Source organism: Falco naumanni, chromosome 13, assembly GCF_017639655.2.
Source record: "Falco naumanni isolate bFalNau1 chromosome 13, bFalNau1.pat, whole genome shotgun sequence".
Taxonomy (NCBI): domain Eukaryota; kingdom Metazoa; phylum Chordata; class Aves; order Falconiformes; family Falconidae; genus Falco; species Falco naumanni.
The window spans coordinates 27957161-27980668 of NC_054066.1; the positions used below are offsets into that span (position 1 = coordinate 27957161).

At 41.5% G+C, this 23508-nt stretch overlaps 1 long non-coding RNA gene across 4 annotated transcripts in view; it reads right to left on the reverse strand.

Moving 5' to 3' along the window:
- The window catches only part of LOC121097130, a 26066-nt gene continuing 2558 nt past the window's right edge, over positions 1 to 23508 (reverse strand). The window contains exons 3-5 of one of the 4 annotated variants that reach the window (XR_005830789.1): positions 11383 to 14493; positions 4796 to 6754; positions 4412 to 4531 (exon numbers count right to left, since the gene is read on the reverse strand). This is a non-coding gene — a long non-coding RNA (uncharacterized LOC121097130). Of the gene's footprint in view, positions 380 to 4411; positions 4532 to 4795; positions 6755 to 11382; positions 14494 to 23508 lie in introns of those variants that run through there. The other 3 variants (XR_005830790.1, XR_005830791.1, XR_005830792.1) reach the window with 3 other exon arrangements.

A 23508-nucleotide genomic window follows, 5' to 3' on the forward strand; every position in this document is an offset into this window, starting at 1 on the left:
GGGCCAGCGGTGCGCGCTGCCGCGAGCCACCAGCCCAGCCAAACCTGCGATGTAGCAGCGGCAAAAGCGCCCTAAAATACCCCAGACCTTGTGTACTGCGGCATTTCAGTACCGTTCCTACGGGCTGCTCGCGGCAGTGTAACCGCTGTGGGTGATCGCCATCGAGCGGTGGTTGTGCAACAGGCATTGTAAGGGGAGGGGAGGGTAGCCAGTAATTCCAAGAAGGAACCAAACCAAAGGATCTCCCTGCCAGGCTGGATCTGAACCCAAACCTGCCAAACAACCGTGGCCGAGACAGGCCCGCGCTGGGGCAGTAACAGGCCCGGTTCTACACCAGCTGTGACTACAGACAGGGTCTCCCAGAAGTTTTCTAAAACACCTGTAAAGAGCATACACGATGCTTAATTAATACAGTACCACCTATTAAATGAATATGTATGCTTTTTTGTGAGGAATGTATTGCACAAACGTAGGTATGATCTATATAATCCTGCATGGATGTCATAACGGCAGGCACGTTAGGCAGAGCAACCCCCACGCATCCAGCGCTGCCATAACGGAATGCCTGCTCCTTCAGGCCACACTGGTGTTCAGGAGTTTTCTTATTCCCGATTTCAGTGACAAACTGACCCCCTGGATACGCAGAGGATCGCTCCGCCTGACGTGCACACCGGGTTGCTCCATGGTACACGTTACACGAGCCAAGCACTTGCACGTCACCCTCAGATAGCACCACTGAAGGTCTTTACTAACTCCGCGTGCTCCCCCGCGGGGTTTGCTCTCTCTCAGGGTGGGTGAGGGGGCTATTTGAGTCAGAGGTCACAATCTCCCACTGCCACAATTACTCTTGTCCTACTTTCAACTAATTTTCCGTAGACAGCAACACCTTATCAGCTTGCCTCCTCCTGCGGCCAGAGCTTCCTCACCTGGAGGCCTCATTCTGCATAACGTAGATATCTGCATTCTTTTCATCATCTGTTCTTTGTTTCCCATCCTTCCCAAGGCTGACTCCCATGGTTAGAAATCCTTTAATTCATCACTTTAAACAATTTTAGTGAGTCAGCTTGAACTAAACTTTGTACACAGATTTGTTTAACATACAGCTAAAGACTAAATCAGAGCTTGGTAGTTCAGGAGTTCAGACAACGGGATGGGGAGGGCGTTAGCTACACCAAGCATGCCCTGCACTGACAGAACTGTGTGTAGGCACGTGGCTGGCAGGACCTCACTTCAGCTTTTAGCACCTATAGCCTCCTTTTCTATTAAAAGGGTCTTAAAGGCAGGCCTGTCGTGGTCAAAAAGCAAGTGAGGTCCTTGGAGGAAGGGTGACTCTCTGACCTCCAGTTGATTGGAAACATAAAGTTCAGGAGGTACTTTTGGTTTTCCTGCAGGCAGGTTTGCCCTGGCCACGTGCTCCCTGTCTGTCAAGAATCATAGTCATAGAATTGTTTAGGTTGGAAAAGATCTTTGAGATCCTAAGTCCAACTATTAATCCAGCACTGCCAAACCCATCACTAAAACATGTCCCTAAGCACCACATTTATGTGTTTTTTAAACACCACCAGGGATGGTGATTCCACCACCTCCCTGGGCAGCCTGTTCTGATAAAGGAACAAGGAGCAACCGCAGCCAGCACTTCGGCCCTGGTGGCTCCCTGCCTCCTCCACAGCTTTGCCAGACTTCCTCCTCACCCAGCTAAGCTTTGGGGTTTTATATTACTATTTTGCTTGACACATTCAAGAGGAATAAATCTCTCATAACAAGTAGCAAACCGGGAAAAAAAAAAAAAAAAAGGAAAGCTTAAGGGGTAGACTGCAATAAGCCTGTAATAAGCATATGGGGAAATGCAAAAGCTTGTAAAATGTCTCCATTATCCTCCTTTTGGATATTAAACTCATTTTACTTGAGTTATTTGGTCCAAAAAGGTCTTCCAATATTAGACAAACCCTTCAAAAAACTACTTATTCACAGGGAAAAGGTCCAGCCTTCTGTCAAATTTCATCTTTTTACACCAAAATACGTAACCTGAATCCTTTGTGCACATCATCAAGTGACATATGGTGCTTTTTGATCAAAATATGCTCTTAATGAGGGCAGAAATACTTGTTGTTTAAGCCAAAGGATTTATTTACCTTTTCAGGATGACAAAAAGAAAAGCATTGCATTTTACCCGATGTGCTGTGAACCAAGATGCCCGCTTTCCAGCTACTCTGTCATTACTTTGATCAGTAACCATTCAAGAAAGCCAAAACAGGTTTTCAAAACACACTGGTATTGCATCCGTGTAGTGCATCTGCTGTAAACTACTCTTGGGCATAAAATGCTTACTTTTCAATTGATATGTGTCTTTTAACAGATCTGTCAAAAGGGAATTGTGTCATGAAATTGTGGGATCACATTTTCACCTGCCCTAGACTAGTCTAGATTCCTTGAAATCACAGTGGCTCGTTCAGTTTACTATAGTTGCTCTTAAAAACAGGGGCTTAAACTGCAAGGCTTTGTTGTGAGAGCACCCGTGCGACAAACTTGAGGGTTTCATTGCCGCTTGAGGGAGCTCAAAGGTAATGCGTGGCCATGCAGAGCACCTTGCGTTTCATAGGGGGCATAATTAAAGGCAGATTGTTTATATACACAGATAAAAGGGATAACTTTGGAAAGCAAAGGTGTATCTAGCAAAAGCTTGTGTACAGCAGAAAAGCGTAGCCTTTTATCCTGGCTAACTAGCCCCATTATTCCAGGAGACCATTGTCACATCACCCAGTACTTTCCTAATCTCTGTGATCCATAGAAAATGGGTTTTGTTCATGCACACACTCTAGTTTCCCTCCAGGACACAAATACAGCTGTTGCAAAAGGTCAGAGTCCCCAGACTACTCTCTCACCGTCATTCTCAGAAAGAAAATGTTGAGAAACCTCAGGACACGGCTGGATCCATCGCTGGTGAGGGTGAAGGCAGAAGCCCCAGCCTGCTCTGATCATGAAGTACAGAGCCAGAGTCAACAGAACAGAGTTCTCTGTGGCTCACAGCTGCTTCCCCAAGGCTCTGCTGCTCCATTTCACAGATAATCTTAACCACAGGAACTTCAGACACATTATCTTGTGGGTCAGGGAAGATAACCCTCACCAACAAGAAACAAACTGCACAGCCTGTTCAATAAAACGATAGGTACCAGTTCCAGGCTGTTGTACCCAGCAAAGTTCAGCTTAACAAATCTGCAGAGTGCCAGAATAGTATCACCCAACAGATGTCCCTGTAACAAGTTTTAAATGTCAGTTCAGAAGGCACAAGTAAATTACGGAGAAGTGGTAGTTAAAGCTGAAAGAGAGGTAATTGGCACACACTCAGAGGTGCTGGTTTAGTGCTTTGTTATTGCCTTATGCAGTAGTCCTTTGACTCTGTTCTTTATAATATTCTCATAACAATTTCAAATTAACCTCACATTTAACTGATATGGGCACTGACACAATGCCAGCACTCTGACAAAAGAATCCCAGTCTCCTCTAACTTTTGATCAATTTTATTGGTGAGAATATTTAAAGGAAGATCTAGAAAAACAGATTTTATTTCCTAAGTCTCAAAAAGGCTTTCTAGCCCCATAATCAAAGTGAGAGGCAAAAACATATAGCGAGTAAACATATTAAACTGCACTTTCTGATGTGGGATGCTCATATCATGGCCCGGATTCAGCTGTATATGCCAATGGGAAGAATGGAAGTGAACAGCTTTCAGAGGCTCTAGGAATATCGTCACCAAAGCTCTAGTTTGGGTGACTTCAGTTAATCAATTAACAACCACAAAAAATTCTGCAATCTTTCAAGCTGACTTGTGGATCAGGATTTCATCCTGGGTACTTTTGTGGCAGTGTTCTGTACACTAAAGACCAAAAAAATGCGCTCTGCAAAAGTATTTTTGAGAGCTTCTGACAAGCGTGGCAGATTGTCTCTGCCAAGTATGGTGACAAAGGATTCCTGGAAAAATAAATATTCAGCAAAGAATATCATCTTGACTCTCTGCAAACTTAGCAGTAAGATTTTAAGCACCAGCTTGCCACCTTCTTGTCCCATTTTAGTTTATGTAAATCTCTGTAGCACTACAGTCCAGGTGTTCCTTACTGTAAGAAACTCAGTGTGCCACTGTTCCATAAATATGTAACAAACATGAAAATACAGTAGTGTCTCCTTCCTATTCCTGTAAAACCAGTGAGACAAGGCTAGGTCACCACATACGACCTCAGAGGTTGAATACTGTTTAGTAATCTCTAATTTTTTTATTTAAACTAAAGAATCCTTTTCTTTAGTTTAAATATTTTAAAAATATTTTTTTATTTAATTTATATAATATATATAAATAATAATTAATCTATTTAAATAGTAAGCATAAATGTCTTTTCTATTTAAGTCCTTACCCAAATGAGCTGTGTTACCCTGAAAACTTCAAGACTTTGTAATGTGTTTTGCTTTTTCTTGTCCTCTCTACTGCCTGCTCTTGGGAGACCAGAGATCCATCTGAATTCACTTATTCTATGATTTCCTGAGAAATAAAGACATGACTGTTAACGTCTCGCTCTGCCAATGAAGCTTTGTCATTCTTTCCTGATAGTATCAATTACATGATTGCCGCTTTCCAACACTCTATTACTATCATACAAATATATGCAAAGATAGAAGCTGTTTAAGCTAAAAAATACCTAAATAATTTTAAAATTAGTACTTTATGTTACTTTCAAGCAGGTTCCACTGAGCATAATCTATTCAATACCAAAACAGCAAATGTAATGTTGGGAGGAGTCCTCACATGGAGCACAGCCTTGGCAGGTTCCTGTACAACAAAGGGTTTCTGTGCTTTCTTTCATACATGGGGGAGTTTTCAAAAACCTGAAACACATGCAGTTTTATTATACTTAATTTCAAAGATGTCAGTGGGGTTTTCATTTTATTTTCATGGCTGTGTGCTTAAATATTTCATGTTTAAAAGACTGGATTTGTACTTTATCTAGATCGGTATAACATAGGACTCTCTATAGTAAAGTAAGAAATTACTGCCACGTATCTGGAATATTTAACAGGAGAAAAAGAATATTTTTCCATTTGCTATTTCAAAATATTTGCCATGCCACCTCTTTCTTCCCAGCCACTTCCGTCTTCACCTTGGATATGACCTTGCTGTGCCTGAAACTTAATGGCTGTAATGTGCAGTGTGAGTTAAGTCTAAGATGATTCTCAAATGCATTGCAGGTGAGTGTTTATGTCACAAATAAATACAGTAGATGGCTCTTAAACTCATACTTTAGAATGTTTATTACGGATGCAATTTCTGTCTTAGCATAAATCAAAGTACTTAAAGTGCCATATGATACCAAATGCTTAGTTTAACAGCATAAAATTGAGCAAAAACTGTATACAGTACTTTATAGGTGCTATAAAATTCGTGTGCTTGTGGCCTCACCTTTTTGCATTGCCCAGATCAATCAAGTCCACTGAACACTGGATAGTAAATACTCACGTGAAACAACGATTAGCTTTCAGAGTTTAGTTCTTCTAAGTTATTACTGTCTTCAGTGAAGATGCTTCAAAATATGACAAAATTGCAAAGAAGCAGGAACCGCATTTAACATGATTAAATTTACTTCACCATCATTAGACTATTATCTATTCTTTGAAAGAAAAATCTTGTGCTTTGCCTCCAAGATGCATTAGCAACCTATTATGAAAATCTGTCACACACAGGCATGCAAACATGTGTTTTAATCACCTCACGTGGTGAGGAATGTGTTATTATAAAGCTCTCTGTGTCCTGTATCACACATTTCCTGTCTCACTCCAATATTATTGGACTTGTGTACAATCTCCCTAAGACACGTCTGATTTCTGTAAACAGCTGGGAAAAGGCTGAGGAAGCATTTTTGCACCATAAATCTATCTGACACCAAAGATCTTGGCCTAAGGAACCTCTTGAGGTTTGAAAGGATACTCCGCCAAAGCAAACACCTCCTCCCCTCTCAGCTGAGTCAGACAACAGACCGTGGCACTGAGCGTTGTGTGTTTATTGCTTTCTTTTCCAAGTGCTCTCATCAAGAAAGATTGCTCCTCTTCGTATTTCCCAAAATTACTTAAAGCCCCTGGCTGTTCCCTAAGGCAAGTGGGCACCAGGCTTTATCTCTGATAGTTGAATCTGCTCAGGTAATTACAAAAAAATACCTGCAGTGAGAGTGTAAGAGCATCATTAACAATGTGTAGCTTCTCAGCCAAACCAGTACTTACAGGAGGCTTTCTTTTAGTATTACTGTCTGGGTACTTTGACACAGCAGGATGTAAAAAAAAAAAAAAGAAAAAAAAAAAGGAATTGGAGCACATTGCTGAAATACTTACTAATTTACTTTAACTTCCTGTGAACAGGCTGTCATTTGAAATAATACAATGCAGGAGACCTCTAAACCTTCACGTGCCGTTTCCTTTCTGGACCACGTTGCCCTAAGTGCTCGCTTTCGACCCCTGGGGACCCGCTCCTCTTGTTGCCCACACTGCCCCTTCATAAAGAGGCGGGTGCTCAGTGCCTGCACTTCTGCAGGTGCTAATGTACCAAAGCGAGAGGCACTGACCGTGGGACTGCCTCACCGCCTGAGCCCCAGGGGCCAGCAGAAACCCCAGCAGATGCTGGTACCTGACTTCCAGCGAGGACACATGGGCCAAAGCATTGCTGAGTGGTGTAACTCTGAGCGTGGTGGCCACAGCACACATATGTAATAACTTCTCCCTATAAAAGGATCATGGAATCACAGAACGGTTTGTGTCGGCAGGGCCCTTAAAGCCCACCTAGCTCCAGCCCCCTGCCCCGGGCAGGGCCACCTCCCCCCAGCCCAGGTTGCCCAGAGCCCCGTCCAGCCTGGCCTTGAGCCCTGCCAGGGACGGGGCACCCACAGCTGCTCTGGGCAGCCTGGGCCAGCGCCTCCCACCCCCACAGCACGGAATTTCTTCCTTTAACCTGACTGTCCCCCCCTCCAGCTGCAAGCCATTCCCCTTCAGGCACTGGAAGCTGCTCTAAGGTCTCCCCGGAGCCTTCCCTTCTGCAGGCTGGACAACCCCAACCCTCAGCCTGTCGCACAGCAGAGGGGCTCCAGCCCTCCGAGCATCTTCCTGGGCTCCTCTGGGCTTGCCCCAGCAGCTCTGTGTCCTCCTTATGCTGGGGGCACAGAGCTGGACGCAGGGCTGCAGGGGGTCTCACCAGAGCGGATCGGAGGGGAAGAATCACCAAATCACCTCCCTCTACCTGCTGGCCACGCTACTTTTAATGTAGCCCACGATATGTTTGGCTTTCTGGGCTAAAAGCACACATTGCCAGGTCATGTTGAGGCCTCTGGAACTATCACCTTCCCTCAGAAATCACCATTTCTGCATAGTTTTTCTGCTGTTTTCCACAAGTTCATCTGCACAGGTGTAATTTTTGAAGCCACCCATTTCTCAGCTGCTGGGTCTGGTTGCTTTATTGCATTGCTCTGATAGATCATTTCCCAGTTTCCCTGTGCATCCCGGTGGAGCCAGGAGTCAGCAGAGCTGTGCCATTTCAAGCAGCCTGCAGGAGGGCACTGCATGTGTACTCCATAGCTTAATTCAGCTCTCTCATCTTGTTGCTTTTCTAAACATAACCTAGAGAAATTCAAAATATTTTTCACTTTGGAACCAGCTATTATGTCTAACAAGCCTTCTAAGGGGAAAAAAAAATTATCAGAGGCTGCTCAGCACATACGTATGGGTCTAGAGCCAAATAATAAAGTGTCTAGAGCTGGGTGAGAGGGGAATTCAGAACTTTTGGCTTTTGGGCAATAGTTGAATTACTAGATAACACTTCTGCCTCACCCAATGTACAATTTTCCCTTTGTGCCTACAAATGTTTTCCTCAGCATACACATATTCCTGTCTCTCACCACAGTAGCATCATACGTTAACAGTGTAAAGTTTTAAAAATCTCCAGGTTACTTGATTGAAATACTGAACCACAGATGCCTGAGCGACACTGAACTGAAGCATTTACTGGAGAGTTCATCATTGGAAGGATGCGTTCTCGTAACATTTTTAAAAACTCTACTGTTCCTTTCAGTGGGACGGGCATGAAGCATTTTACAACAAAGACCAGCAGTTTCAGAAGGAAGCTTTGATTCTGAATCAAATGCTCAACAGTTGGTGCGACACGCTGGCCCAGCTGCCCTGGGAATGAAGGAAGTTCACACCCTTGACAAGGGCTTTGTTTCCCTCCCTCTGTCTGAAGACCAAGTGAAAGCGGTGCAAAGGCACCGTCACTAGGGCTGGACTTTTCATTCTTTTGAAATGAAAGCATATAGAAACACAGAAACAGATGGGAGAAAAATCAGTTCCCACCAACTCCATTGCAGCCCTTGCAGTGTACCTTTAAGAGCCCTGTAAATACAGAACGTGCATAGTTCACCGCATAGGTATCATTCTGTTCTTAAATTGTTGTGTATTACTACCACCCAAAAATTTGGCTAACAGGCTGTCATACATTCTAAGTATCTGACAAGAACCTCCTCTTTCAAACTGCAGCATAAAGCCTCATGGTGTCCCCACCTAGCTCTGTATTTATCTCCCTTAGCTACTTGTATTCCAAAAGCAGATCTCCTGTCAAGCTCACCCCCCGGCCTGCCCCCCTCCTCCCCAAGGCTGAGTATTTTATGCACATCAAGCAGTTCCTCATCAGGCATTTCCTCCGCCCTCAAGTCATTGAACTTTTCTGGAGAGTTTCCAAGGCATGGGTAAGGTGGGCGGTTTTTCTTTCCTTCTCTCTCTCGGCTGCAGCCCAGACTTGAGCAGAACTTTCCAAGCAAACAGATTTTATTCAGTGGCACCATCATTCCCTGAACTTCGTGATTAATTCCTTTGCCAATACACCTGATCACCCACTTTCCTTTCCTTGCAAATGAACCCTCTCACCTTTGTGCAATTCGCTTCTTGCCATCTCTCCTAGGCCCCGAATCTGAGGAACTGCTTTCCACTTTTCACCTGTATGAGTGTTTGTTTAAAACATCTCTCCCATTTCTGCTTGAGGTCCCGTTTGTCTCCGTACAACCTGCTTCAGAGCATGAGCTCTTTCCTGACAACGCCCTGATAACTATTGCCCGGCTTTACACACAGTCTTATCCAGCAATTGTTATTCCAGGAGACACCCTGCCATCAGTTTTCAGTTTTCTGATTTATGGTCACTTCCCCTTTGTTCCATTGCTCCAGCATTTACATGAATTCTTATCCTAGCTGCAGCACTTTTAGCAGGTGGCACAGCATCAGTGGATTTTTCATCCACTGCAGGAATTCTCAAGATTCAGTGGTCTTGCATGATTGTCCACAAAAAGCAGCAACTAATCAAGATGACATGATGTAGTTTTACCTATTAGTTTCTAAATATATATATATATTCGATACCCGTAGTTGACATGGTTATGTTAAATGTTCTTACTTGATTGAGACATTTCAAAATAAAACCAAGAAATGCCAAATCAGTACCATTCCAATAATTTGGAGTCATCTCCACATACCTAGCTTTATCTCTGAGAATATGAGGCTCTGCCCTGTTTCATGACCCCAAGAACGTGACACCATGGGGAAAAAAAAATATCACTAAATGCTCTCGTTTAGAAGAAAAAAAAGAGAAGGTGGGGGTTAAGCATAATGCTTTCCTCATTGGCAAAGAACTGAAAACTAGCAGTTTATCTGTCTGGAGAACAGAGGAAAAAATTTCACAAACCAATAATCAAAAATAAAATGAGGACAAGGTATTCTGCCTAAGCATTTGTAAAGTAAGGGGCTGGAGATGGGGATGAAATGCATGATTTTCTTTTTTACTTTCCTTCAAAGAGTGAATGAAAAATTATTGTGCATAGCAAGAAAATAACTTGTAATATAATTCAGAAAATATATTGTTTCCTTTAGAAGCATCTTGCTCAACACTTGATTTCACATTTTCATTCCTTAGAGATTACAATTCTTTGCATTTTTATATCTCTGAGTTCACCACCTTGTGGTTTTGAAGTACAAACAACTTCATAAATATTATTCATAGCATTAGAAAAAAAAATCAAGTAGATTCATGTTCTTCCACATAAATGACAAGTGAATAAATACAAGTTATATGGGTGACTAACTGAAATATTACACTAAAATTTCCTGCACTAGAGGCATATCATGAGTGCTGTACACAGAGATAATCAATACTGAGTAAATGTGTATTAAAGTTAACATTGTCCCTAGGCCAGAGTTTCAGTGAAAGGTCATTCTAGCTTTTTCAGTTTGGAAAATTTTACCTTGTGTTAAGACCTTTTGTTTCTTATGAGGCCTACAGGATTCCTTTCTATGGCACAGGGACAGATAGAGAGGATGATTTAGTGGCATGCATGCATCCCTTCATTGTATATACTGTATGCTTTGCATATATTGCTATCTTGTTATGTGCATGTCCATAGATGGTAAATAAAATCTGTGTATCTTTCTGTCAGAAGTTTTTAAATACTCTTGTTCTACACTGGAGACATGAGTTCATATGCATAACTGTCTGAAGAAGCAAACGCCACAGCCCCAAAGCCAAGCAAACACCATAGCCCCTGTACACCTGCTGGCGGAAAGTCACGGTCCCTCTCTCCCTCCTGCCTGGCTGGAGCTTGGGAACTGCCGGGCACCCAGAGCCAGGGAACATCCCCGGCACTGTCCGAGCTCGGGGCTGAGCTGGGAGGGCACACACTCCTCACCCCGCAGCCAAGCAAGGTTTCCTTCCCTGACTTGGGCAGGGAGGAAGAACCATGCTGTACCTGTCGGCTGGTTGCAGCCTGAGTCAGAGCTACCCACAGCAAAGCACAGGTGTCCTGGGCTCTGGGTGGTTCTTTTTGGAAAGGAGGAAAAGAACGACTTCTTTGAAAATAACCTTATTTGGGCATAAGCAAATGGGTGAAGCAAAATTCTGGGATGGTTCTTATGGGAAATTATGCTATGCTTGTGTAACCTTTCACTTACAACTTTTTTTTATTTATATATTAAATTCTTCCACTAATCCTAAATTACATCCATATCTTAACCCCAGCAGTAGGGCAACACAACAAGAAACAGATCCCAGTGACCGCGGAAGGCTGCAACCTTGCTTCTCCCTGCTTCTACCAGGAACAAAATTCCCAATAATTGTAATTTCTATGTTACTGTAACTGGACATATAAACCATGATTTCACTTGAATGAGTAAGGCAAATTGCACTAAGCTGAACTGGCTGTGGACATCTCCTGCAGACTCTGTTTTGGTTACACACCGTTCAGACATTGCGGATACTCTTCCAAGCTGTAACACGTTGTTTGCTTTTTTTAAACAGCGCACAGGGATGAAAAGAAAGCTAACCTTCAGAGAAGAGATGACACCGCACAGCCTGGATGGGAAGCTTCTGGGCACTCTTCTTGGTCCTTTGAACATCCTCAGTGGTCCCCATCGGCCTAGGAGGGAAGGCTCAGAAGGGCCTTGTACAGGCTTCACCTATCCCGAGCTGCTGGAATTCCTTCAGTCTCAGGCACTCCGTGTGTAAATGGCTGCATGTTCCGTGAGTAACAGCTTCAGCTTCCTCTCCTGCCCTGCCTGCATGCTCTGCACCTGCACAGAGCTTGGATGGGCACCAGCTCTCTGTTCAGAGTTCCCTCGCACATACCAGCGCCTTGCTCACACAGATCTAGCCCAGGGTCTGCATGGTAACCATTAGATGAAGTCTTAGACTAGAAGAAATTGAAGAGAAGAAAAAAAAAAAAGAAATTTTCTTCTTTTCTCTTATCTGGAAAGAAAATGCAAATTTTTTTTCTGGAAACTTGAGCAGTCAGTTCATGCGATATACCTACAATGAGATCCACAACCACAAAGCATTCAAATAAAATACAAGGCAGTGAACTGCTGCGACACTTTTATTTCAAATATCTAACATCTAACAACAAATGCCAAGCGTACTGCTTTGTAAAATTATAGGGAATGTAAAATGGAAAGAGAAAACTGAAGTCAGGAAAGGGATCAGATAAAAATCCTGCTTTTGCGAGTGACGCCAAGTAATAACATCCCATCCTGGCCCCCACACAAGATCTGGAGTGTTTGCTTCCCTTGGCAAACTGCATGAAATCACACTCCTTCCAGCTTATAGTTACACTCCAAACAATAAGTGCTTTGGGGCAGACTTAGGCTCCAAGATCTCCAATTAAATGCCCTGCTGTCCAATTTACATATAACCCGCTGGTGAACAAGGACTGACTCTTAATTTCTTTGGGGAATGCGTCCCTTGGAGTCTTTCCGAGCACTGATAACGACTGTTATTTTGGATGGCTTTTCTGTGCTGCATGGGAGTCAGGATCATATAGGTGGGGTTTTTTGCAAAAAAAAAAAAAAAGGAACATTTTGCAATAATGTTTTTAATGTCATTAGATTTCATAAAAGGTGACATTGTCCTTGGTCATTTCTCAGCCCAAAGTAGCGTGTATATACTTCCCAAAGATTACATTTTTCTCCAGCAATTTAGTCCTGGACCCTGAAAGGCACCTCAGTGTGACTGCAAGTCTGAGTAAGATGTTTCATTAGATTAAGATGATTTAATGAACAAACGACACAACTATTCACACTGAGCAAAAACATAGCTATGACAGTCAGGTGTTCAAAATCTGCAGCACTTTGGAGTCAAAAATCTCATTTTCTGAAGTCAGTTCACATGTACCAAAGTCACACTGCAAGCTAATCATAGTTCTTCATCTTCATATAAATTTTTGCCTAGAATCTACATTTCCAAATTTTCTTTCTTTAAAGGCTGCCTATTACTATGCCCAGCTCTGCTTTTCTTGCTAGGCATTGATCAAATTCTTGTCGATATATTAGTATGCTCGAACAGATCCATTAAAGTTATTAAAAGTATTACACATGCCAAAATATTTTGACTGACAAAGTGAAAAACATTTCCAGCACTCTGAGATCCCTGTCTGCGGTAAGCCTTGTGAATAACTGGCCCAAAATAAAATTACGTTGGTGGTTATTACCACTACGAGACTGCTAATTTGGTAATTACTAGGAAGCACATCAGCCTGGGCAGAGCTGCAGCATAAAAAATCCCCAGGGTGAGGGGTGGGATGCAAAACCAATCCCTGGGCAGCAGCAGTGCTTTAGGCAAGACATGCATGACACACAGCACTTGGGTACAGCCTGGATGCAGGTGACATGAACATTACTTACTGGCTGCTGAAAATTACTTTGCCCCACAGAAAAAGAAAGCAAAGCCAGGAACCCTGCACTCATAACAATAACCCGAGGAGGACTCTACAAAAGAGGCTCTAGCAGAAAACAGAGCCTCTGAGTTTAGGCTTCCACGCTTTCCAGACTTTGCTTTTTCATGAATGCAAATAACAGCAAAACAAAGCACTTCAATATAAGCTCTCACTCAAGTGTGACTTCTTACATGGATCTTTCATAAAGGACCCTCCTGCCTCCATCCCTAGCTGTCCCAACATCGCTGCAGCTTCTACTCCAGTTTCCCCTAGCCCTGGCTCCCATTTTACTGCACTTTCTGCTCAACAAGCAAGAACAAAATTTTATGTTTTTTATTCTGACACGTGAAAGAGCAATGCTGCTCTCAGTACACTCCCAGCCTTTATTCCCTGGGAATACTTCCCACAGCCAGCCTCACACCCTGTGTCCTCCATAGGAAAGGTAATTTTCCTACAAAACTGAAAGGCTGGGATTTTCAGGGGGATTGTCATGGACGTTACACCCAGCAGATAACATTTTGATAGTGGCTGTGGAAGGCGTCCAGCAGTGCCTTGTAGCCCAGCAACCTGTCCCCAACAGCAAGTGCTTCACAGGAAATGGAAAAGAAACACAGCAATTTTAACAATGCTTTCACAGGTCCCACGGGACTTGGAAGAACTGGTGGATGAATCACTGCTCATAACATGTCTTCAAGGAAGTCAACAGAAAAATAAACGGACTCCAAATGTCATAATTGGCTCTCCAGGGGCTAACGGGGACCTTTCGCTGAAGTCTCCGACATGTTTCAGCCTCCAACCATACCACCCCAAGCTTGATGTACGCAGCAACTGGCATAGTCAGAGTTTGGGCAGGGGCTCTGTAAGAAAAGAAACAGCGCCCGGCAGTAAACAGACAATCATGCTGATGCAACACAATGTGTTGAATCTGTAAGAATATCTGTGTGCTGTTGTAATGCTTGCCTCACTTATGTGTGCACTTACCCAGTACTCAGCAAATAGTCTAACAATGCCTGGTTGCTAAATCTAAGATATGCTCCTCCTTCAAGATTTATTTTGTATTCTTACTATTAACATCTGCCACAGCAATCTTTTGTCTTAGGACAAGCCATGGAGCTCAACAATGGTTCATCAGAAGTCCAGCTCTCAAACAGCAGCTCACTCCTAGGGCTTGTCAGATGCTCCTGTGCTCTTATCTGAGGCGCTGCTGGTTGTTCTCATCATCTCTCAGCTAAGGGATAAGCAAGAAAAAACAGGGGTAAAACCAAAGAGTTAAGGTTTGCAATTCCTTTCCTGATCAACACCTGCAAAGCTGCTTCAGACCGTGGATGTATGCTGGCTTCATAAACAGAACTTTGTTTTAGTCTGAGAAAATTCTACCACAGCCTGCTTCAAAAAAATGCAAAAACATCCAACATCTTTTTCAAGTCTCTGTTTTTATTTAATAAAACAGGTTGATTGGGGAAACCTGAATTGCTTAAAGCATCAGCAAGACTGTCCAAAATTCATGCTCCCTCTTTACTTTGCTGGCAGAGGGAAACACAGCAAAAATAACTGAAGGGAAAACAATTTGTTTCCCTAACATTTCAAAAACTAGTGGAAAGTATTATCAGCTAATATTGAAGATGGATTCTAAATATCTCGACAGGTTAGATTGTACCTTTGTTTTCACTGCTTTGCATTCCCTTCTCAAGCTCTCTGATGACCCCATGGTTGAAAGTGAGCTTTTAGAACAGGACATTGTCACACAAAATCCTCACATCACAAACCTCATGAACAAAGCATGGAGGAATCGTATTGGCAGGTATAATTGTACAGTGTCTAACAAAGAATATAAACAGCCATGGCTGCCTACAGACTTGACAGTACCTGTAGTATCTGGTATATCCATATATATATGTCTACAAACATGCACAAACACCCCTATGCAGATCACGCCAGAATCACACAAACTGTGGGCCAAGGTCAGGTGCTGTATCATGAGTGAAGGTTTTTATAACTTTTAACTTGACAAAACCATGGCTTTTCCTGTGATAAACAGTAAACTTTATTCTCAGGAGAGTCAGTCAGTGAGAGATTGGCTACATGACTTCTCCAGGTGCATTCCCATCCCAATGGCTATGATTCTTGGCATTGATCTTCCACCATTTCTTTATATATATATATATATATATAAGAGCAGATTTCTGTTACCTTCTGTAGCTTATGTAAACTTTAATTTCAGTGATGTCATTTCATGATATGGTATTCTATTTTCAGGTACCTTTGTTATTTGTTTAAGAAAATGTTTTCTACAACTTACCATGAGCAGTTAGACCATTCCTGCCAAAAATCTGTTTGAGTTAAGAGCAGGTGCTTGTGACTTTTTCAGTGGGATTGCCAAGCATTTCCTCGTTCAATCAATAAGCTGCCTTCATAAGGGAAATATTAATATCAAAACCCCTTCCATTTTAAGTGCCTTGTTAAGAAATGAGTTTTTATGCCTAAGTCAAATTTGCTCTGCTCCTTCTAAAATTCTGCATTCACTACAAATATGCAGAGTTGCTTATTAGCATCCAGAAGGCTAAAAAAAAAAAAAATCATTAAAGGTAAATACCTAAATCATAACATCTATATAATCTCAGCAAAAACTAACCTATTCCAGTAGATCTTGTTTCTCTTTATAATTTCAAGGTTGCATACAGAAAAATATTTTTTGTCTACACCAAAGTTAGTAAGGGCACCTAGTTTGTAACATCACTTGTGAAAAACAGCTAGAGGCGTTTACTTCCACCTTTGTATGTAGTGTGTTTCTTTGTGCCTTTTTGTTCCTAATTCCTCAGTTATGGTAAAACACGTGCAGGTTTGAGAATCCACCCTGCCACTACAACCAGGCCCCTGAGCAGTGCCAGCGTTCGCAAGGCACTTGCACAACTGAGCCTTTGGGGTTTTTTTTATCCAGGTCACACACTTCACCGATTTAATACTACAAAACCACATAATTACACTGAACTCCACCTAGAAGGCTGAATGAAAGCTCTGCATGAGCAATATGAGGTTAAATCTGTAGTCTTCTGCACTGACAAATGTTCAGAGTGCAAAATAGGGATTGCATTTATGCCCATGAGGAAAACACGGGTTAAAAGTACCGTCCTCCCTGCTTTTGCTGTCTCCAGTGATGCATTACCAAGCAAAACTACATCACTCTTGCAAGTGCTTTATAAAATCCCCTGCCTTCTCCTCTGTCCATTAACGCATTTTGCCTTGCCCATGCTTTATCTGTGCAAACTTGCAATCTGCACAGGGTCAAGCACTGACTGCTGAAAATGCTCAGCTGCTATGAAAGTACTTTATTTTCTCCATCTCCGTCTGCAGTTTGTGCATTATGGCAAAGTTATAACAGTTAAAAATATATGTTTAACCTTCTGAAGAAAGCCTCTAGCCTATGGTGTAGCAGAACACACAGAATCCAGAGCAATAAAAGCACTTGTATTCAGCTTCTCAATTTAAATCATGACTGTGCTACATCAAGTTACTTTGGAAAACACTTTCACTTTAACTCAGGACAGTACAAAAGACCAGTTATTAAAATTAAAATTGATCTAGTATCATATAGAAGCCAATATATAGCAGACTTCTTGAACCTGATCTCATTTCCCAAAAACATGACGAAAAATCCAAGAACTATACTATCAGCAGTGAAGTGAGCATTAGCAGTATTTAACCAAGTTTTCATTAGAAATTAGACTGGAAGATGCTGCTGAGAGAAACCTGCCGTTAAAAATGAGTGCACCTGTGTCATAAGCAGTGACCTATGAATGCATTAAGAAAGCCTATCTTAGCCTTGCTGTTGTGAGATTTCATTGTGTCCTTAAAATGTTACCACTAGAATATATGTGGGTTTAATACAGATAACAGTTATTGTAGAGGCTCACGGAACCAGAGGCCAGTAGTGCAGTGGTGGGGACAAGCCATAGGTTTTGCCAGGGGAAGGAAAAGGACCCAGTGGCGACAGGAGCATTTCCCATTATTGTGCTTTAAATACGCCCAGCATTCACCCCCCTGCTATTGTTTTTCACATTTGCATTTGGAAGCAAGGTCAGCCAGGACTATTTTTAAAAAGTCAAAATAAAATGTCAATATAGGTTTGAGCTATCTGCATAGGAAACTTCAATAATCATCATATCTTACACAGAAAAAAAAAAGTAAATTTTCTCCTTTTTCCTTCATGCAGTAATTTCCCTTAAATCTTCTAGATTTTTTTGGACAAGACCATGACTGGAATACTACCCCCAGTTAAGAAGTCTTTCAAAAGGAAAGGGTGGATGTGATCAGGGACTCAGGAAGGAAATCTTAACCACAATATTCACAGCAATACTTCAATCATGTGTTACACCTCTGTCAATACATACATGTTTTTGCTTCAAATACATCTAGCAATATGTTTCCTTTGTGAACATATTACAGATCTGAAACCCAGTGCTGCCTAATAGAAGATTATAGCATCAAGTTTTTAAACTGCCAGTAAATAATTTCATCCGAGACGTTGATACAAATACTTCAGCTCGTTATAACAATGCCTAAACCACTGATACCGGGAAGAATAAAATTCCACAACTGTAAATATAGTTTTTTTCCTTTAAAAAAAATTAGCCAAACCATCCTGAACATAGTTTTATATTGTAACCCAAGCTCCACATCTCCTTCTAACATTGATTCAGTACAGACAGTCTGACATTAAAAAGCAACTCCCCCAAAAGAGGAAAATGGCATACAGTTTTGTTTGATGCATCACATACAACTTCCGATCAGAACTTGCCCTATCCCAGGCTTTCATTGCTAATGTATTAGTGTCAACAGGAGAACCAGAGATCTTCCAACAGAAAATGTCAAATTTGCATCTGTAAAATAGAAAATATTAATCTGGGTTCTGCCATAAATTGCATTTTCTTAAATACTGGGGAGGGTATCAAACCAAATCCCTGACATTTCAGTTTCATTTAGCGAAAAGGCAGAACAATTTCCCAGATCACATTGTCCCTGTCAGAAGAAGCTTAGCTAATGAGTTAGATGTTTTTTTCTGGTGATAACAGTGCTGGAAAGGCTGGTCACCAGGTAAACAATATTATGTTCTACAAATTGCAGGAGAAAGCTGGTGAGTGCTCAGTGCCTTTATGTGTGGATCTAGATATGAAAAAACCCAAACCCAACAACAACCAAACAAAAAAACTCGGGTCTGTGGTTTGTGCTGGAGCTGCACATAAATATCTCCTGATCTGTACTAATATGCCAGTCAGTTCCACCGAAACTGATTTATTATCACATTCCCCATTATTAAAACATCAGTAAAAATCCGTAACATTCTTAGGTCTTGCTCTATCAACCTGCTGATTTGTAAAAGTTGAGACCAGGGTGTAAATTAAAAAAAAAAAAAAAAATCTGATAAAGCATATTGAATGTTTGAATATACCAAAGGCTTATTTTCCCAGACCAAAACTACTGTTTAGACTATACATGACACTAAACATTTCCCATTTTCATTTGCTCTGTTTCTTATAGAAACTTTTAACATAAAAGAAAACCACCAAATGGTAATGCCCATTTATGCCAGCATTTTTGACCAAATGCATAAAATCCATTTTTACGATGTCATAAAGCCCATTTTTACAATGGCATGTAGTGAGAGCTGACGGCACAAGTGGCGAGTTCACCATCCCCACCCACCCCTTGTAGCACGATGCAGTTGTGCAGCATTCAGCTTGTGGCAGTGGAGGTTTGCCAGATTACACAAATTCACTTAGATTTAATGGCAATGAAAGTTGAAGAACTTTCTCCTTGTAGTCTCTCCAACTGGAATTAATGTCACTGAAAATTACTGTTTAGTGCTCCTCTACTGTTCTTCACAAACTGTTTTTTCCTTGAGCTTTGAACGGCTGAAAGTCTTTTAGTCAGTCATTACAGCATCAAAGCCACCGCTGAGATCATAGCTTTCGGTTGTCACTTGGATTTTTTTCAGTATAAACAGTTTTTCAGTGACTATAATGCTCATGAGAAGTACCACGTTGGCCACACTAAAGTCTGTGCTTTGTAAGCAACGTTATTTCTCCATTTTTCCTTTAATCCTTTAACCTAACAGAGAGATTTTCATTTTGACTCCACCATCATCCTGCTGATTAAGCCCTCTACACAATATGAAGAAATAAACGCAATAGTTCTTATTCATTTACGTGAGGAAACGAGTACGTATTTGTCAAAACAGTATGACTAAGCAAGAAAAAAAAAATCGTTTTCTCAGAAGTTCTGGGAACATACGGTGATGCAGAAAAGGAAGAAGAAGGAATTCTTCCTAATCAGAACTGAGAAAATGAGATTATCATGAGATGGAGCAATGATAAGAAAACTGTCATTGACCAATGAGAGACATGCTGAGAAAACAAACCATCCATTGGTATATAAAGGAGATAACAAATATATGAATTATTTAAAGAACTGGAGACAGTTGCTCTATCAATTTTAGTCCATATTCATCTAATGCTCAGGGGAAAAATCTAACTCCAGTTTGTTAAGGCACATAAGTAATATCTGCAATAACCAAATATGAACCTCGCAATGGAGGAGTGGGAATCATAATATGGATTTTGATTTGTTCTCTGAGGTAGTTTAGAAGCTACGGTAAAGTAACCTGCCTTTGTTGCTATCAAGGTGGTCAGTCTGCCTTGGGACTGTGTCATCTGGTGTTACAGGAAACCCTGCAGAAGGCTAAAATCAGTGACCTGCAGTTTGTCACCATACTGACTTATCAGTGTAAGCTGCAAACTGGGTAATATATCTACTAACATAAAAACAGATTATAATATTTAACTTCGAGCAAATCTTAAGAAAAAGCAAGTACAAAATTCAATAGGTGAAGATAAAATGCCACACATAAATCAATTTAATCTCTGAACTGTCTCCCTGCGACAAAACTTTGTCTTACCAGAGAATTAACAATAAATTCTACCTATTTTCCAGCCTAAATAACATCCCTAGCTAATCAAGAAAACCCGTCAATAAGGAATACTTTTTGAGTGTGTATCATCTTTTGTCTGAGAGGTGTCAGAAATTAGGGGGAGGGGGAGCAGAAAAAAATATCAGGATCACCTTTTAGGTCTGTCTGCTCAGAATGGTCTGTTCAGCAGTGACAGCGTGGGACTGGCCCTAGCTGTGCTTCTACCAGTGTTTTCCCTGTTATGGCTTTCGATCATAGGAGCCAGGGACCTTAGAGCTCAGCATCCATGGCTCCTGGGGAGAGCAGACCCTTGGAAACGGTCTCTGCAAAGGACAGAGAGAAGAGCGGTCACAAAAGAGAGGGTAAATGACAGGACACAGTGAGCAAGCCATGGAAAATGTTTCCTCTCAATTGTTGCTTCTGATGGATCCTTTCAAACATGTCACCTTGCAAGGAAGATAGTTTGTGATACAATGTTGTGGAATTTATATAAGAATTCACTCATTTGTCCTCACCTTACTTAAAGCACTAACTGAGCTGTCCTTCCCTTAGTGTGCAAATATTTAATGCCTTGTTTAAACATTGTGCAACTAAACACTTCAAAAATTATTGTTCTGTTGCAATAGTTATTTAACAGTGACATACACTGAATCTTTATGAAACCAGTATCCAAAAAAAAAAAAAAAAAAGCTGGTATTTCAAGGGGATTTCTATTGCTATCAGCTTGAGTAAACTTTACCCTCAAACAAGTTAAGATGGTTTATGTGGGTTGAGGGGTGATGACTTAGATCCACGCGGGATGCAATTAATATAAACAGTGCTTTAGAGGCTTCATTTTAGACCCCATCTTTTGGAGATCTGGAGCACTGTCCAAGCACCTCTGGAGAGTCAGCATGGCTGTAAGAGCTGTACAAAGGAAGGGAAGACTCTAATAGGGTTACTCCTGTACTGACCCAAATAACTTGCATTTAAGTGATGGCTTTCAAGTCCTTTCACTGTTCTCCATTTCCTCCATCCCATAAGTTTAACAGGAGACCACGTCAAAGGCCTTGAAGGTAATTCACCTCACAGTGAATATTTATTGGCTTCAACTGCTTTCTCTCTTTTGTTTATTTTTCTGTTAGTTCCTTATGGAACTATTACAGCTAAACAGCAGACTTCCCCATAGGCCAACTGACACATAGGATACACAGGTTTTTAGAAAACTCACCTACTGTACACTCACTCAAAATGTTAAGAGGCTTCACTTTGGCTTTAATGTAGCCTGCTCTTTTGTAAAAATGCATCATACCGTGCATTTTGAGTACTAACACCTGCAGGAAACACAGTCTGTGTTGGGTCACATCTATAAAATCCATTGGGAAAATCCTGTCACCTAAGTGTGCAAGAACAGCATCTGTTGCCACTGGTGCTGAACATATATGTTTGCCTTTTAAAAAGAACCCTGTCCATAACCAGAAAGATTTAAGAGTAGCCAGAAGCTTTCAAAACCAAATTTCCCTGAAAAAAAGCGAGCCACACTAAAACAACATACATATTTTTATGCCTATGCTTAATGGCAGGCAAGGTCAGCCCAGCAATGCATTAAAAGATCACCTATCCAAAGCTTGATTTATCCAGCAAAAAATTTGGAGACCAATTACACAGAAAATAAACTCTTGTGAGTAATTATCTGGAATAAAATCAAGCCATAATTAATGATAGCAGGGGGGAAAAGCCATAAACAATTCACTTAAAATCAAGTAACACAGCTTGTTTTTAACTGCAGCAAGATGCTGAGGTTAGAACGGGAAAAGTTGCAAAACAATGTAAACTGAAGTTTGTCCAAATTCATTGTATTATATTACAGTCATCTGTTAGTGATTATGAGCCAGTGAGGTCTGCTGTATACAAAGGATATAGAAATAGTCTTCAAATATAAAACAAATTAGGAATAACTGGCCTCTAAGCAAGCATTTGATGTATGAAAAAAGACGGTAAGAAAATGAAAAGATCAGAATGCTGTTTAGACCAGCTGCCTGAAACAACCCTCATTTCCATTTCTAAAGGGTCCAAGTCAGATGTGACGTTAGTGTGATGCAAACTGCCACACAGTCTTAACGTTGGGAAATTTGCCATAAAGTACAATTTGCTAAAGTAGAACAGAGAAGGGAAGAGTGAGAGATGTTTATTAACATGTAACTTACATCACCACCATCTTCTTTGAATCTGGACCAAGTTAACTAGGATCAGAGGTAGACAGATACAGAAGGACGAAACCTACATGCACCACACTCTAACTAACTAGAATATATACAACACACTCAAGCTAGATCACTCACTGTTTTTCATTTTGTTCAGATGTTACATGCTGTAGAGTTTTGTTTTTACTATCACTAGAAAGTCTGAAGCAAATAAGCAGAGCCTATCTTGAAGCCCAGCTGTTAGAGGATGCACTTTTAAGGGCCCCATAAAATCAGGGCTTAAAAGAAATACATTTTCTAAATACTGTGGAAGCAGCAAATGCCTGTGTTTGGACGTATTTGAGAACATCCCCGCAGCCCTGACCTGGACCAGTTCAGCATTTGAGCTTTTACTTTCCCCAAGTCAAAATGCTTTGTAAATTCAGAGTCACGTTTGATCAACAGCAAATTACAGCAACATAATCTCTGCAACAATTCAGGAAATCTCCATGGAATGGTCCCTGCTTTGTGATACAGGTTCTCTGCCCTTGCCACACTGACCCTTGGGGTCTTGCCTACTCACAGACTTTTTGTTGCACTTGGGAGGAAGGAAACAACCGTATCACTCACAGCAATGCTGACCGAGAAAGCAGGAAAAGGAGGAGAACATGAGAGGGAAAAGGAAGTACATAGAAAGTCAAGGATAGGGTCGAAGCCTCACAGCTCAGTACCGAGGCATCAGGGGATTACAGGCTTTTCCAGCACAAGTGACAAAGATCCAGATTTATCCCTTTTACCAGCTTTTACCTCTTTTTAAGCACTTACCTCTCAACTAAGCTGCTGAACGCCCACAAAACCTAAGGTACCCAAACAGTAAGCGTGAAAGCTCTGTGCAGGGTGGTTTTACCTTCTTTCCTTGAACAGGGATAGCTGCAGCACGAGTAACACTAATGCCATGAGTTGGAGAAGCCGGCCCCCTAGCCTCCTCCCTCCCCACCCTCTGTTACACAGCCTGCACCAAAGCTTTTCTCACCAGCAATCCCTGCTTCATCTTGCTGCTTGCCCTTCCACAGCCTGCGCTTCCTCCACTCCCATCATGTCCTCAGCCACTCGTTCT